The sequence below is a fragment of the Anguilla anguilla genome, chromosome 12 (assembly GCF_013347855.1).
Source record: "Anguilla anguilla isolate fAngAng1 chromosome 12, fAngAng1.pri, whole genome shotgun sequence".
NCBI lineage: Eukaryota > Metazoa > Chordata > Actinopteri > Anguilliformes > Anguillidae > Anguilla > Anguilla anguilla.
Genome location: NC_049212.1, coordinates 23,365,015 through 23,378,200, shown reverse-complemented (window position 1 = coordinate 23,378,200; position 13,186 = coordinate 23,365,015).

The following is a 13,186-nucleotide window of genomic DNA, read 5'->3' as shown; positions in this document are numbered from 1 at the left end:
AACCTTGGGAGCTGCTCGGTTGATTTAGGTCCAGCCGTGGCCCGGTTACCCATCTATGCTGCCGTCAGTGTCATGAGGCTGGCAGTTCATCAACGTCGTGGATGAGGGATATGAAGTGTGCTCAGACAGAGGCCTGTGGTCAGAGGTGGTCTGTGCTGCCGTGTGTACATGCACTGCTCCCTGACGCTGTTCATACAGTATCTCCAACCACAGGTCAACAGGGACCCCAAGACACACGCACCCATACAAATACATGAACACACATCCTACTGCCTTCTTTCCAGCATTTTATCCTAGTTTCTTCCCCTTCCACAATCTTTGCTTCTAATCTTCCATGATATTTACCTAATCAAAGAAATCAGAGATATGAAGGTAAATATTGTACTACTAAAAATCCGGTCTTCAAGATAATTCAAGACATTTGCCATGATCCATTTATAGCAGAAGAGCCCACAGAACCATGCATTTGAAACCATTGTTGATCTCCTTGTCCACCCCGTCAAATTATGTAATTTGGGATGATCTAGACCAAGTCTATTTGTTCACTCTTGATGCCTGTTACCTTCAGAGGTTGGTTCATTGGGCAATAACTTTTAGATCCTTTAAAATATACAACATAATGGTCACTTGTGATTTGTCAGACGACTAAGTGAATCTGGCCAGAGGCAAATGCCCATTCCTTCTTCCTGCTCAGTATGGCATCTTGAGGAAACTACATGAACTCCAGTGATGCAAATGCCTAAACATGCCCTTAGTGGCCAGTGGTAGAGACTCCGCATTCTACCCTCAACTCCATGTGGCCATCTGCTTCATAAGCCAGTGGGACCCTTGGGCAGACCCTGCTAAAGGTCCATAAGAGAGCTTTTCTGCTACATTTATATAGACCAGCGCTTCCCCAGCTTCTCCTCGGATACCCCCAGCCAGGTTCATTCTTTTACCGTTCAGTTCAGCTTCGTACAAGCACATGCAGCGTATCTCATACACACAAACACACATCTCGAGTATAAACACAATAACAATTCATGAGCCCATAACATAAAAATATCTTTCATCCCTTCCTGACAGCAATGTGACAAGCAGTGGGTATATTTTATAAACTGTGGAATCAATCATAGATGTGTGTAACGGAGCTGAGGGTTTAAATGCATTGTGTCTAGTTGCAGTTTATAAAATGATTAGAGAATTTCACTGCAGGATATTTTACGTGATTATCCTGGAAATGTAAAAGCAGCACAAGATTATATCAGATTTTTTGTCAGAATTTTGGGGACCAGGTCGGGGGTCTGGGACTTTGATGTTCTACAATATTTTGCCTCGGTCAAAGCTCCTTCTCTGGGAAGTGTAAATGTGGCTACACCAGTGGTCTCTAGGAAGTGTTTCTTTGGTGCAGGTATTGTGCTGAAATACAGTAGCAGAGCTGAGAAGCGTGTAGCCTCCTGCAACTGAGGGTCAGTATAATGCGCCCACTGAAACAAGCAAGGCACACTTCCTTCCTATTGCAGGGGAGGGACCTGTGTTTTCTACAATGCGGCTAAATATAGCTTAGATCCTGTTGCAATCAAGGCAGCTTGCCCGTTTGGAATTTTTTGTGAAATATCAGAAACTAACAAGGTCTTTGGCCCAGGCTTCTCTCTCCATCTCTGGTCTCAATTAAATTAATCAGTACATTTTTGTAAAACTCTGTAAAGCCAGGAAATCACAGTTTTTTCTTCAGGCCAGTTATACACTACATGGCCAAAAGTATGCAGACACCTGACCTCCAACATCTCATCCAAAATTATGGGCATTAATATGATGTTGGTCCATTAATATGATGCTGCTACACCAACTTCTGAAAGCCCCAAAGCTATGGAGTTGTGGGAGGATAAAGTTAGACAAGCCTGCACCTACTTAATAAATGTGCCTGTGACACAGCAATGGGCTGTTTTGGGTGAGTTACTACACAAGGAGCTGACAACCTGCAACAGTGGAGAAAAGACGGCTCTTTAACTTGTGAAATCTCAGCTGAAGTGTTCAAAAGATGTGGAAAATTGAACACCTTCAATTTTGGAAGCTTCCTTTAACGTGGTGAAAATTATCAGATCAACATTTTGACAGGTGTGAAGCGCAGCAAGTGAACAAGTATCACCGTAGTCCATTTTCGTTTTCACGAGCAAGATGTTTAATGACTTCTGTCATTCTGGAAGTCCTTTTAATGTCTGGTTCCTTCTTGTTTTGTAAAGGTTCCTGGAGGCTGCCCAGAGTTGTGTTGCTATGGCTACAGGTGTCATTTCTTTGTGATCCTCTGGAAAAGCCACTATTAAAATGTTGCTTGAGATGAAAGGGGATGCTTAAGAACTGGTTTTCATGATATAAACAGCCAGTCTCTATGCAGATTGTGTGAAAATAGCCACTGGAAATGATGTATAATGGGATGTAAGGCTTGCCAGCAAGTAATTGCAAAAGAAACAAGCCATTGGTATTTAGAGGTCTAGACTGTTACTCAACATTTATGCAAGAATATGAGTCCTGTTGGATTACACAGATTATATCCACATTCCACAAAACACCAGATAATTCCCAGAAGTGGTAATACCTGCCCAATTTTGTGAGCAATTACGTGGTCATCTGTTAGAGGATGTGGCTTAAGCCCCTGCAGCCAGAACAAGTGTACAGTATATACAGCGAGCTCCATAATGTTTGGAATAAAGACATGCTGTATTTCTTTTTGATTTGGTTCTGTATTCCAAATTATTTGATTTGTAATGTATCAATTCACGTGGTTAAATTTCACATTCTCAGATGTTATTTAAGGGTGTTTCATACACTTCATACACTTTCGTTTCATCATGTAGAAATTACAGCACTTTTTATACATAGTCCCCTCCCAGACAAGAAAGCCAGTACCTGCGGCAGCCATACATTCCCAAACCCCCAACATGTCTCACAGATGGGGGGGGGGGGGGGGCGCGCTGGATCTTAGCCGATTCCTTCTGGAATCCCCAGGACTGAAGTGTGATGTGCTACTCTGGTAGTGACAGGCTGGAGGGGAGCAATGTGGTCCCACAGACATGAAACTGCAGACCATGCGCACAGGCTGATGCAAGCTTCCTGATGCAAGAGTTTGGGACCTCCTTTATGTAGTCAGAGGCCCCTCTCTCCCTGCCTGAAAGTCTGCCAGCATCCTGCAGACTCTGAATCCCTGCAGTAATGCCTTTCCCAGCATCACAGAACTTCCTCAGCTTGTGTTCAGTTAGTGGATAAACAGTCTTGGGATATTTTATTTATTGTTTTATAAGTGGCACAGGGGTCATAATCAAACCGTATGAATAGGCCACTTTTATCAACTGTTACTGAAGACACTGGAAGGGGTTTAAGATTGGCGTAAACAGTGGAGATCAAAAGGCAATATGCTTCAAAGCACAGTGACAGATGAATTTATTTATTAACTGTGCGAGCAGTTCAAGTTGAGCTGGGTAGTCAGTAATCACAAGCTGCCTGACCGTAAAAGCCATATCTAGCTGCAGTTAACTCACTGTTCATCCCATGCATCCATGTAGAGTCACTTTCCGTTTCTCTGTATTCAACACAATAATTATTTTTTGATCCACAGAACGGCTCTATATTTGTTGATGTCCTACTTAACCAGCAGGTATTTTCAGGTCACCTGGGGTGGTGTTGTTTTGACACCTCACACAGGGGTCCCTCAAGGCTCTGTTCTCTTTCACATCCTCTTTCCTATCTACACCAGATCCTTTGGCTCAGTCATCTCTGCCCATGGGTTGTCATATCAGTGCAAAGCTGATGACACTCAACTTTCTTTCCTCCCCCAAACTGACCCGAATGTCACCAGGCAGATCTCAGCTTGCATGAATGACATACATCCAGAGCTGGATGGAATAAAGCACCATTCAAACCCAGCAAAGACAGAGATCTTCTACCTTCCTGCCACATCCTCTCTTCCATCTAATTTCTGCATCACCCTGGGTGATACCCCCACTATCCTCTTCTTCCACTGCCAAGAACCTCAGGATCATACAAATAAACTAAATTTAAAAAAATAAACAGGAAAACAGGAACCAAGGCACTCTGCCCATGTAAAAAATAAAATGCCACACGGCAGCTTCAGAACAGAAACAATAAAATACTCCAACGCGTTCACCAGGGATTAATACAGAGCTGCAGAAGAATGGCGTTAAGGATGACAATTATCCTTATTTAGCTGCACCTGTGTAAATCAATAGGTAGATGTGTGGTTAACATGTTGATGAAATTAATTTATCTTGCAGATAATGCACAGGTATAAAAAAAACATATTGTTTGCCTACTTAACACCATTGTTCTGCAACTCCAGACTGGACTACCACAACTCTCTTCGTGGTGGCCTCCCTGCTTCCGACATCAAGCCCCTCCAACTCATCCAAAATACTGCAGCTCACCTGATCTACAACCTTCCAACGCATCCTAAGTCACTCTTCTCCCCTCTCACTTCCCTCCATTGGCTACCTGTTACGGCCTGCATCAAATTCTATATCTTGGTGCTAGCATACCAGGTTAGTAAGGGGACTACTCTGGCCATCAAACCATACAGACTAACTCCATTGCTCTGGAACCTACAACCACAGCAGACCAGGCTCCTCTTCCTTTGCTGTGTCCTGGCACTTCCAGGGCAAGCCTGCAAGCCTGGCCCAAGGGTGATGGAATGACCTCCCTACCTCAGTTAGAACAGCAGAGGCATTTCCCACATTCCGGAGCAGACTGAAGTCTCACCTCTTCATATCATACCCCCTCTGACCATCTCTAGCACTTCTTCAGCCAACAGCTTGGCTACTGCAACTGTGTTGAATTTCACTTCAATTGATTTCACTTCTATTTTGTTGTTACATTGTTTGTTATTGATATTTTTGCATTGTGATCTTGTTTGCTAAGTGCATCTTGCTCTTCTATTTTCCCTAACATAGTTAACTATTTTACAGTCGATCCATAGTTTTCATATTTGTGGTCTGAGTATTTACCACCCACTTCTAAGGTTACTATTGCCCTTCACCCCAATTTATGCAGTTGCCTTCTCGTTTATGGATAAGATCATCTGCCAAATGCCAGAACTGTATTGTAACACAGGTTGTTATGGCATTAACGTTGGAATTTTTGGAAAATCTATGGTCCTTTTGAGAATTAAAGTGGAATTTTTTTAACTTATTGTATTGCATCTTTCAGAAATCCCATCAAGAAAAAAACATCTTTCAATGATATTCCATTTTATTTTGACTAGTTTTCATGATTTACATCTAATAATTTCCATTCAAATAAATTGCTACATTCTGGGGTTCACAACCCTTTCACAGTTCTTAATGACCCCCATTCCCAAAGTATTTGTAGCTCTGAGGTTATACTATATATAGGACACTATATTTGGGGTCCACATTTTGTTCTGCTTTTAGGCATCTGCTTTCATGGATCGGATCTTTTTTTTATTTTTTAAATGCATGGTTCCTCTCCCTTTATTTTTTTTTGTGTGGGTGGTCGTATGTTGCCTTCCACATTTGAAGGAACAGGACTGAACCCTTGCACAAAGCCACAGCACACCACTTCTCCCGAGCCAGCATTCTCCCATCTTAGTAATTGTGTACGCCTGGTTTAACGGTGGGAAAATCCCACATTCACACAATTAATTAGTCTTAACTGTACCTACATTAACAGTTTTATTAATGAAGGTTCATCTCGGTACTGTGTTTTCCTGTGATGATTGGGCGTGCCATCAGCCCTGGATTTTGGCTGTGTATGCGTGTGTCTGTGTGTGAGTGCGTGAGAGACTGAGAGACCGTGTCTGTGTGTCTGCGTCTGTGTGTTTGTCCGAGTCCTGTTTTTATGCCGTTGCAGTGTGCTCTGCAGTAGCTCAGCCTTATTTATTAATCAGTACACAGCCAGTGGGCTGAAGGAAAGAGGCAGTCAGAGGCTCTCTCTCTCTCTCTCTCTCTGGGGTGTACATTAGGGTCACTCGGCTTCTGCTGGTCTGAAATCTTGTACCTGGACCTGGACATTTGAACAAAACCTCACCCCAAATGTGTGCTGCTTCAGGATGGTCTGAAAGACAACAGTTTATGCACATTTATCTTACTCTGCATTTGCTGATTATTTCTCATTTCTCTGCCAAAGAGGTAATCATGCTAGAGGTAATGATGCTACCCCCAAAAATAGTTGGCAAGGAAATCCTCTGGTCCTATAATACTGTGTGAGCGTACATTTATAAGCTAGCTATTGGTACCTGAAACCAGACATGGATGCGTGCGTGTTCTTTAAATTTTGTTTAATAAGTCTGCGCCGTCACCTTCTTTCTGCTTGTGGAAAAGGGTCAACCATTTGGTCTTCCTTTCTGTTACATATTATACCAATTAGAGTGCAGAATATTCACCCCTTTTGCAGAATATTGACTGTCTGCTTTTCACAAACCCCCAGCTGACTAGTTTCTAGACCTCTTTGGTTGAGGGTGTAGTTTACCACTTCTGTTTGTTTCTTTACCATAACAGCTCTCTTATGTGAACATTACTTCGCTGCTCACCCACAAACATGGCTGAAGACAAAAATCCACATGAAAAGTCCTGCTCCTGACATCCCAAATTAACTATTTATTTATTTATTTATGTTTTAATGAAGGAAGGGTCTTGTGAACAATTGTGTGAAAATAGCATCTGTGCAAAATAGTGGCTCAGCCTTTTCCACATTACACAAAGGGGTATTACAACTTTATTAATAACACAGGCCACCCAATCCATTTCATTGCTAAGGGATTCAATAAAACCGCACAGCTTTTCAGGTAAAGCAATTGACCTTTGTGTTATAGCACATTCAACTCCGCAAGCATCAGTACAGGACGCTAGAGTTATTTATGCCTCTTTGAGCACACTTCCTCTGACTCTGCATAATGACCGCACACGCCTGTTAATGCCACACAGATGGGGAGGGAGCTTTCAGCAAGCAACTTCTATCTAGAGAGCAGTAGTTCAGCGAAAGGTTTGACCAAGCTCAGGAACATTCATCATACTCCCACAGACGGGCAGCACACAGCAGAAAGGGAGGCAACGCATGGGCTCAAAGCAGTCATTAACTCCCGTATACTACTATAAGAACGAACGGCGGTAATGAGCAGATACTCGGTTCTGAAATGACCCTGTAACAGCAATTAGCGCAGTTTCATCTGCTTGCTGTTCGGAATCGGCTCGGGTTTGGTCTGTTGGCCAGCACAACGAAGCAGAACAGTCAATTTCAAAAGTTGGAGGGAAACCGCAAATTAATGCTAGACCTGAACTCAAAGAAAGCAAATGTAAATGGATTACTCACCAAAGAACAAATCATTCATCAGCTAAATATATTTTTTTTAACATATTGACTAAGATTAGGACAGTCTTCTGGGAGAAGTCAACAGGATTGGAATGGCAGATTGCAACATCACCCCAGCCCAACACTCTCCAAAAACTCAAGAAATCTCACTTTGGTTTTGTTTAAAAAAAAAAAAAAGATTAAAATTCTTTTCAAAGGCAGACAAGGTCAGACATCTCAGAACAGTGCATCTGAGCTCACATCACAAATGGCCCCACCCTGTCAGCACCAACACAGGGAACTGGGGAGAGTTAGGAAGGATTCAAATGTCCTGCCCAGTAGACTTGATACCAACTGCATTAGTGCCTTTTTTTCTATGACTCCAATCTGGGGAGGGAGTTAGAGGGTGCCGAGAGAACTTTAGGTCTTTTTCTCACGACAGACAACATGGGTTCCCTTGTCGTTTCCTTCAGCATGTCGGATCAATGCCAGTGTGCTGTATAATTTATTTTCCAGATCCTCCAATGTGATTTCAGGCATTGGCAATCTTCTTTGACCCTGGCCAATTTCCAGAGAGGGGGCTTAAATACACAAGCCACTCAGCACCATGTTCAGCTCACCTTTATATCGAGTGTCAAAAAATATACTTTAAACATACACTCATGCTGCTTAGAGCAGTGCATAATAAACAGTGGCATCTTGCCAATGAATGGATTCATGTGCACACATATTTTGTAGCCAATATCTGAGATTAATTTCCATTCACACACTCACAGGCTGTAAGGGACAATTTATAGAATGATGTTAGAGGTAAAATGTAATTCAAGGGATGTATTAGATGCAGGTTAATATCCATACTATGAAAAACTACATTCACCTTTACAGATAATCACATTTGTCTGAAGCTTACAGTAAGATATTCTACCATTTGTTTTCAAGCATTACTTGTCATTGACTATAAATCCAAAACACCAAAAAAAAAATGGTCAATCCAAATGCATATTATTATTAATATTCATAATGTATTACCAATCAACAATTGCTGATACAACATTGTTTTAGTGCCAACGTTCTAGGAAAGGACAGCAAAGTAAATGACTGCATTATGAGTTCTCTGGTGTTTATTTTTTTAGAAAGGTACAATCAATTGACCATGGCTTTCTGTAGCTGTGTACCGTAGACCCTCATGAAAAGATATCAGCTGCAGCAGAGCCAGGTGGCCACTGCAGCATATTTATTGCACTAGATATTCCAGGTTTATTTATTTATTTTTATTTTTTAAAGTACAGTATGGTAACGGCTCACGATGCTAGCTACATTGTATTGCACAAAAGTAAAATGCAATAAATAAGTAAAGGAACGCTGGTTGGCTATATATATATATATATATATATATATATATATATATATATATATATATATATATATATATATACACACACACGAACAAATACAGTTCGGTATGTAGCCTGTTAATATAATTAATATAATTTAGCGACACCCGTCAGACTTTTTGATATCCGTTTAGTGGAACGTTTCAGGGCTTTTTACAAGCGCACAGCCCATTTTTTTATGTAAACTTAAAACGTAAATGAGAGGCAATAAATGTGTTATGTTGCGTAGAACTGACAGAATCTTCCAGACTCTTCTTTGGAAATAACCCTTTAGGCATTACCGAAAATTATGTTCAAAAGCTCTGTTAAAAACGTGTGAGATAACTGCGAGATAACCCAAGTTCATCGTCCATGATGCAAGCAACAGCTACACCCGTTTTTCCATATCAAAAAAGTTTTCACGTCGGGGTTTCACGATTGCCCAAATGTGACAATGTAGAACATAAAATATACCCGCACATGTGGACATTTTAAATGGAATAAACCGGTTACATTAATCATATGGTTTTACACGAGAAAGAAAACGTCGGTGCTAACAGCAATATTAAAGGTTTCACCTAAGATTAATCTAGTTTGAGGGCAACATTCAATACCATTTTGCAACTGTTTCAAAGAAATCGGTGAAATAATTATCTAGTTATAGGCTACATTTGAAGCTTCCACGTTCAAACTTCGCCTTAATTTGGCAACATTGTATTAGGTTTTAGCTGAACAAAACACTTTGGAACTTCCCTTCACACTCGTCAGAACTCAGACGTCTTCCTTACTCATCAGTTTTTCTGGCAGTGCGAAGCAGATAGTTTTCTGTTTATTAGCTGACTGGATTACTTTGCAAATCCAATTTTAAAATGTAGCTAACATACGGTAACGGTGTATCGCCAGTTTGTCATGTAGCTGTAGTCCATTCTTCCGTACTAAATATTTTAAATAACGTACAATTAAAGTGTCTTCTACCTTATACCTCTGTCGTAGAAAGAGCCCTGCTACATGTGGCAGACAGCTTGGCCAGGGGAATAGCTAGCTAAGAAGGAAAACCTTCGCTCGTTATTCTTGATCAGATGAGGGTGATTATGGTTCTTTAGGAGTAAATATACCAAATATCCTCCATAACTTCAGAACTTGTGCGTTTATGCACGTTTGCAAGGGGTTGTTAAAATAATCCCCTCACTCGAAACAGAGTCTGCAGGCTAATGTAGCTTAATACATAGTTGCGTCTCACTCTAGCTAGCTACTGTACAATACTTAGCTAGCTAAACATAGTTCCACTCACCTACACTGCGGAGAAGCACGCAATTCGTTTTTCCTTGAAAGAACCCGCAGGTGCTGGATTTTCCGCTAGAGTCTCAGTGCCAGCCTACTTCCAAATGATTCTGGGCGATTTCTCTCAGTTTTGTCCGCCTATCGCGCTAGCTGTTGCTGAGCCGCAAGCCGCCTCGCGTCTCTCACTAGTCTCGGGGATTACGTGGCAACAGAGCAGTCAGTCTCAACCTCTGGAAAAGGGAGGCCGAAAAGACTCACTGAATAGCGCGTTCTACCGGACAAGACCGTTATAGCATTATTGCCGCAACCTTGGTGAACTGCTTCTGCCCACCAGATGGTGAGAGCGAAACATTTCTGCAAGCGCAACAAGTCGCTGTCATGTGGTCACGTCGGTATGAATTCGTTCTCAATTTCTCACTGCCTAGATGCCATGATGTGGCATGACAGAGCAAAAACGATGACATCAGTATCATAAGGAAATAAGCAATCAAAAAGATCCAATTTGGAAAGACCAAACTGATTCTGAACCCGTGCTGACCGAAAGATGTCTTTCCATCAGTCTTGACTCCTAGGGAATTCCCATTGCATAACTCCAGTCCGGGGATTACAACCATTTATCTAAATGGTAAATGGACTGCATTTATATAGTCTCACTCTTCGTTTTCTGACAGCTCTATAAACTACAATGGTTCACTCCTGTGGCCTCCTTATACAAATGTCAGTTCAAGATATGATCGCGCTAATTAAGTAAGAGCATTAGTTGGCACAAAATCCTGAAACAGATTGGCCCTTGTTCTGCACCCCTGCCAGAAGCTACAGATATCTTCTAAGTCAATGGCTGCGTCCGAATAGTCAAAAAATTACATCCTATGTCTTTTCCTAACCACTTTTCCTTGACCTCGATGGAAAACGTCATAGGGTCAAGGAAAGATGTGAAGGAGAATTCATAAGGACTTAGGAAAAGACAACCGCGGTGCTAAGAGAATCCGACTGCATTTACATTAGGATACGTAATTATGCGACGGCGGATTGTTGACGTGGGTCTGCAGTGGTGAAACTACAATGTTCGGAAGATAAACTACTAAAAGCGCATCTTAGATAGCCTACTTCGCCCCGTGCGTTCTTACCGTGTTGTTTCATGCAGGCTATATAAACGTGGACAACCCGGTGAAAAATATTACTTCATTACCAAGGTTGGAATTGAAATAAAAAAAGGAATATAGGCTACCAGTCACAAAAGGGAAACGAAATGGTTGTCACATTGAGAATGTTTGCTCACGCTCACCCTCCTGTCTACTCATATTTATCGACATGAATCCCAATTAGTATGACTGTATGAAAATAATTGTTAAATTGAATGCAAGATAGGCATAACATGTTAGGCCTACAAATTTACTACTGTACATTATTCTTAAGTTTCAAACATGTTGAATTGAAAACATCTGGCTAAAAGTGTCTCATATCCTTTTTTCTTGAAAGACAGACTTCTGTGTTATGGTTAATATGCCGATTATGATCTGATTATAAGCCTATGCATATAATAGCTTAAGAACCACCACAATTCAGTCATGTTTATCGTTTGTTTTCGTGAACGGGCGAATGGTGCGTCGCTTTAAATGTTGCTGCCGCAAGGAATTGTGGGACGGCATTATCTCCTTTCCTTTTGTAAAGGACTGTCCCGTGTGCCCTATGCTAAAGGAGATACGAAAGGAAGCATTGAAGCACCTTTCCTTAGCATTTAGAGAATTCTACCAGCTCTTATCATGGCTGCCACTTAGATACTTCCGGGCCATTTCAATGTTAGGAACCTTCCTAAACAAAAAAGACTATTCGGATGCAGCCATGTGTTCATGAGGGCCTATCTTTTTCAGGATTTTGTGCTAACTTCTGCTCTTCATTATTTAATTTGCTCGTTTAATAATTAACCGTCCTGCACCCTTGATTTAGACCAGGCGTGTCTAATCTAACACGAAAAAGGCTGGTGATAGTGCAGCCCAGCTCCAGGACACCCGATTAATTAGTTGATACTGGTGTCGTCGCGTTGGGTTAAAACAAAAACCTGCACCCTACTGGCCCTTTTCAGACACACAATTTAAACTAAATTGGCTGTTCTGGAGCTACCAAAACTTTCAACAAGCTTCCAATCACGTCCTTAAGAATAGGCTAGTGGATCGCATTTAGCTCACCACAGGTATGAATATGCCACAACCTGCTTTACGCTGTGCAGATCCAGTATTGCAACAATGTTGAATTACTTTATATATGGAACAATCGCACTGTAGAGTGTATGGGAGATTGTAGGCCGTTAGAACAATGACATCCCCACGAATCCGTGCAAGTGGTACAACCCGCATAACTTGTTTGCCACTGAAACCCATGAAGCACAGGTCTATTTTAATAGATGACTGCATGTGCAACATTGTAATTATGTCTGTTGAGCTTGCCACCCGGTGGTACAACTGAAATTAACTATAACAAGGAACGCTACAACCAATAAGGTGTTATGGATTTAATTCCTGTTGAGTGTCGTGACACCAGGCAGCTTTTGTTACACAAGAAAATATCACTAGCAAGTGATCTCTAGATCCCTCCTCATACCCAGTATTCAGTTCACACCCATCCTCAATTTCAGGAACGAGACTTCTGATTAACTCACTCACAAATGTATTATGTATACACAAATTTAGTCATTACTTTCTGTTAATAAAGATGCAGTCTTCATTCTAATGTTTGGTTTGACAATGTCTCTGAACTGAAGTGACACACATTAGACACGCCCAGGGCGGGGATCAAACCAGCAACCCTCCGACTGCCAGACAACCACTCTTACCTCCTGAGCTATGTCGCCCCTATAAACTTAAAAAAGTGCTGTAGAAGCAGCCACGCACATTCATGGCTCCTACCGCCTTCTTAAAACCAATTCTTCAACATATGCCCATTTTCACCACGTGGTTCCAGCAGCAGTGCTTTATTTGCACTCACTCTATTTGCACAATTGGACAGGGCCAGCAGGCCTGGTGCAAAGGAACATTTTCACTTCAGAGATGTGCCCTCTGCCCCAGTGCAACTAAAGAGAGGGACTGTGGAAACATGACTTTCTGCTCCATAATAAAAACACCAATTATTACAGAGCAAGGGGTGGAAATATTCTTGTGAGCGTGTGTGTGTGTGCGCCCTTTTCAGTTCTAAGCCAGAACTAAGAGAGAACCTAATTAGTTGTCAGGAGAAAAATGATA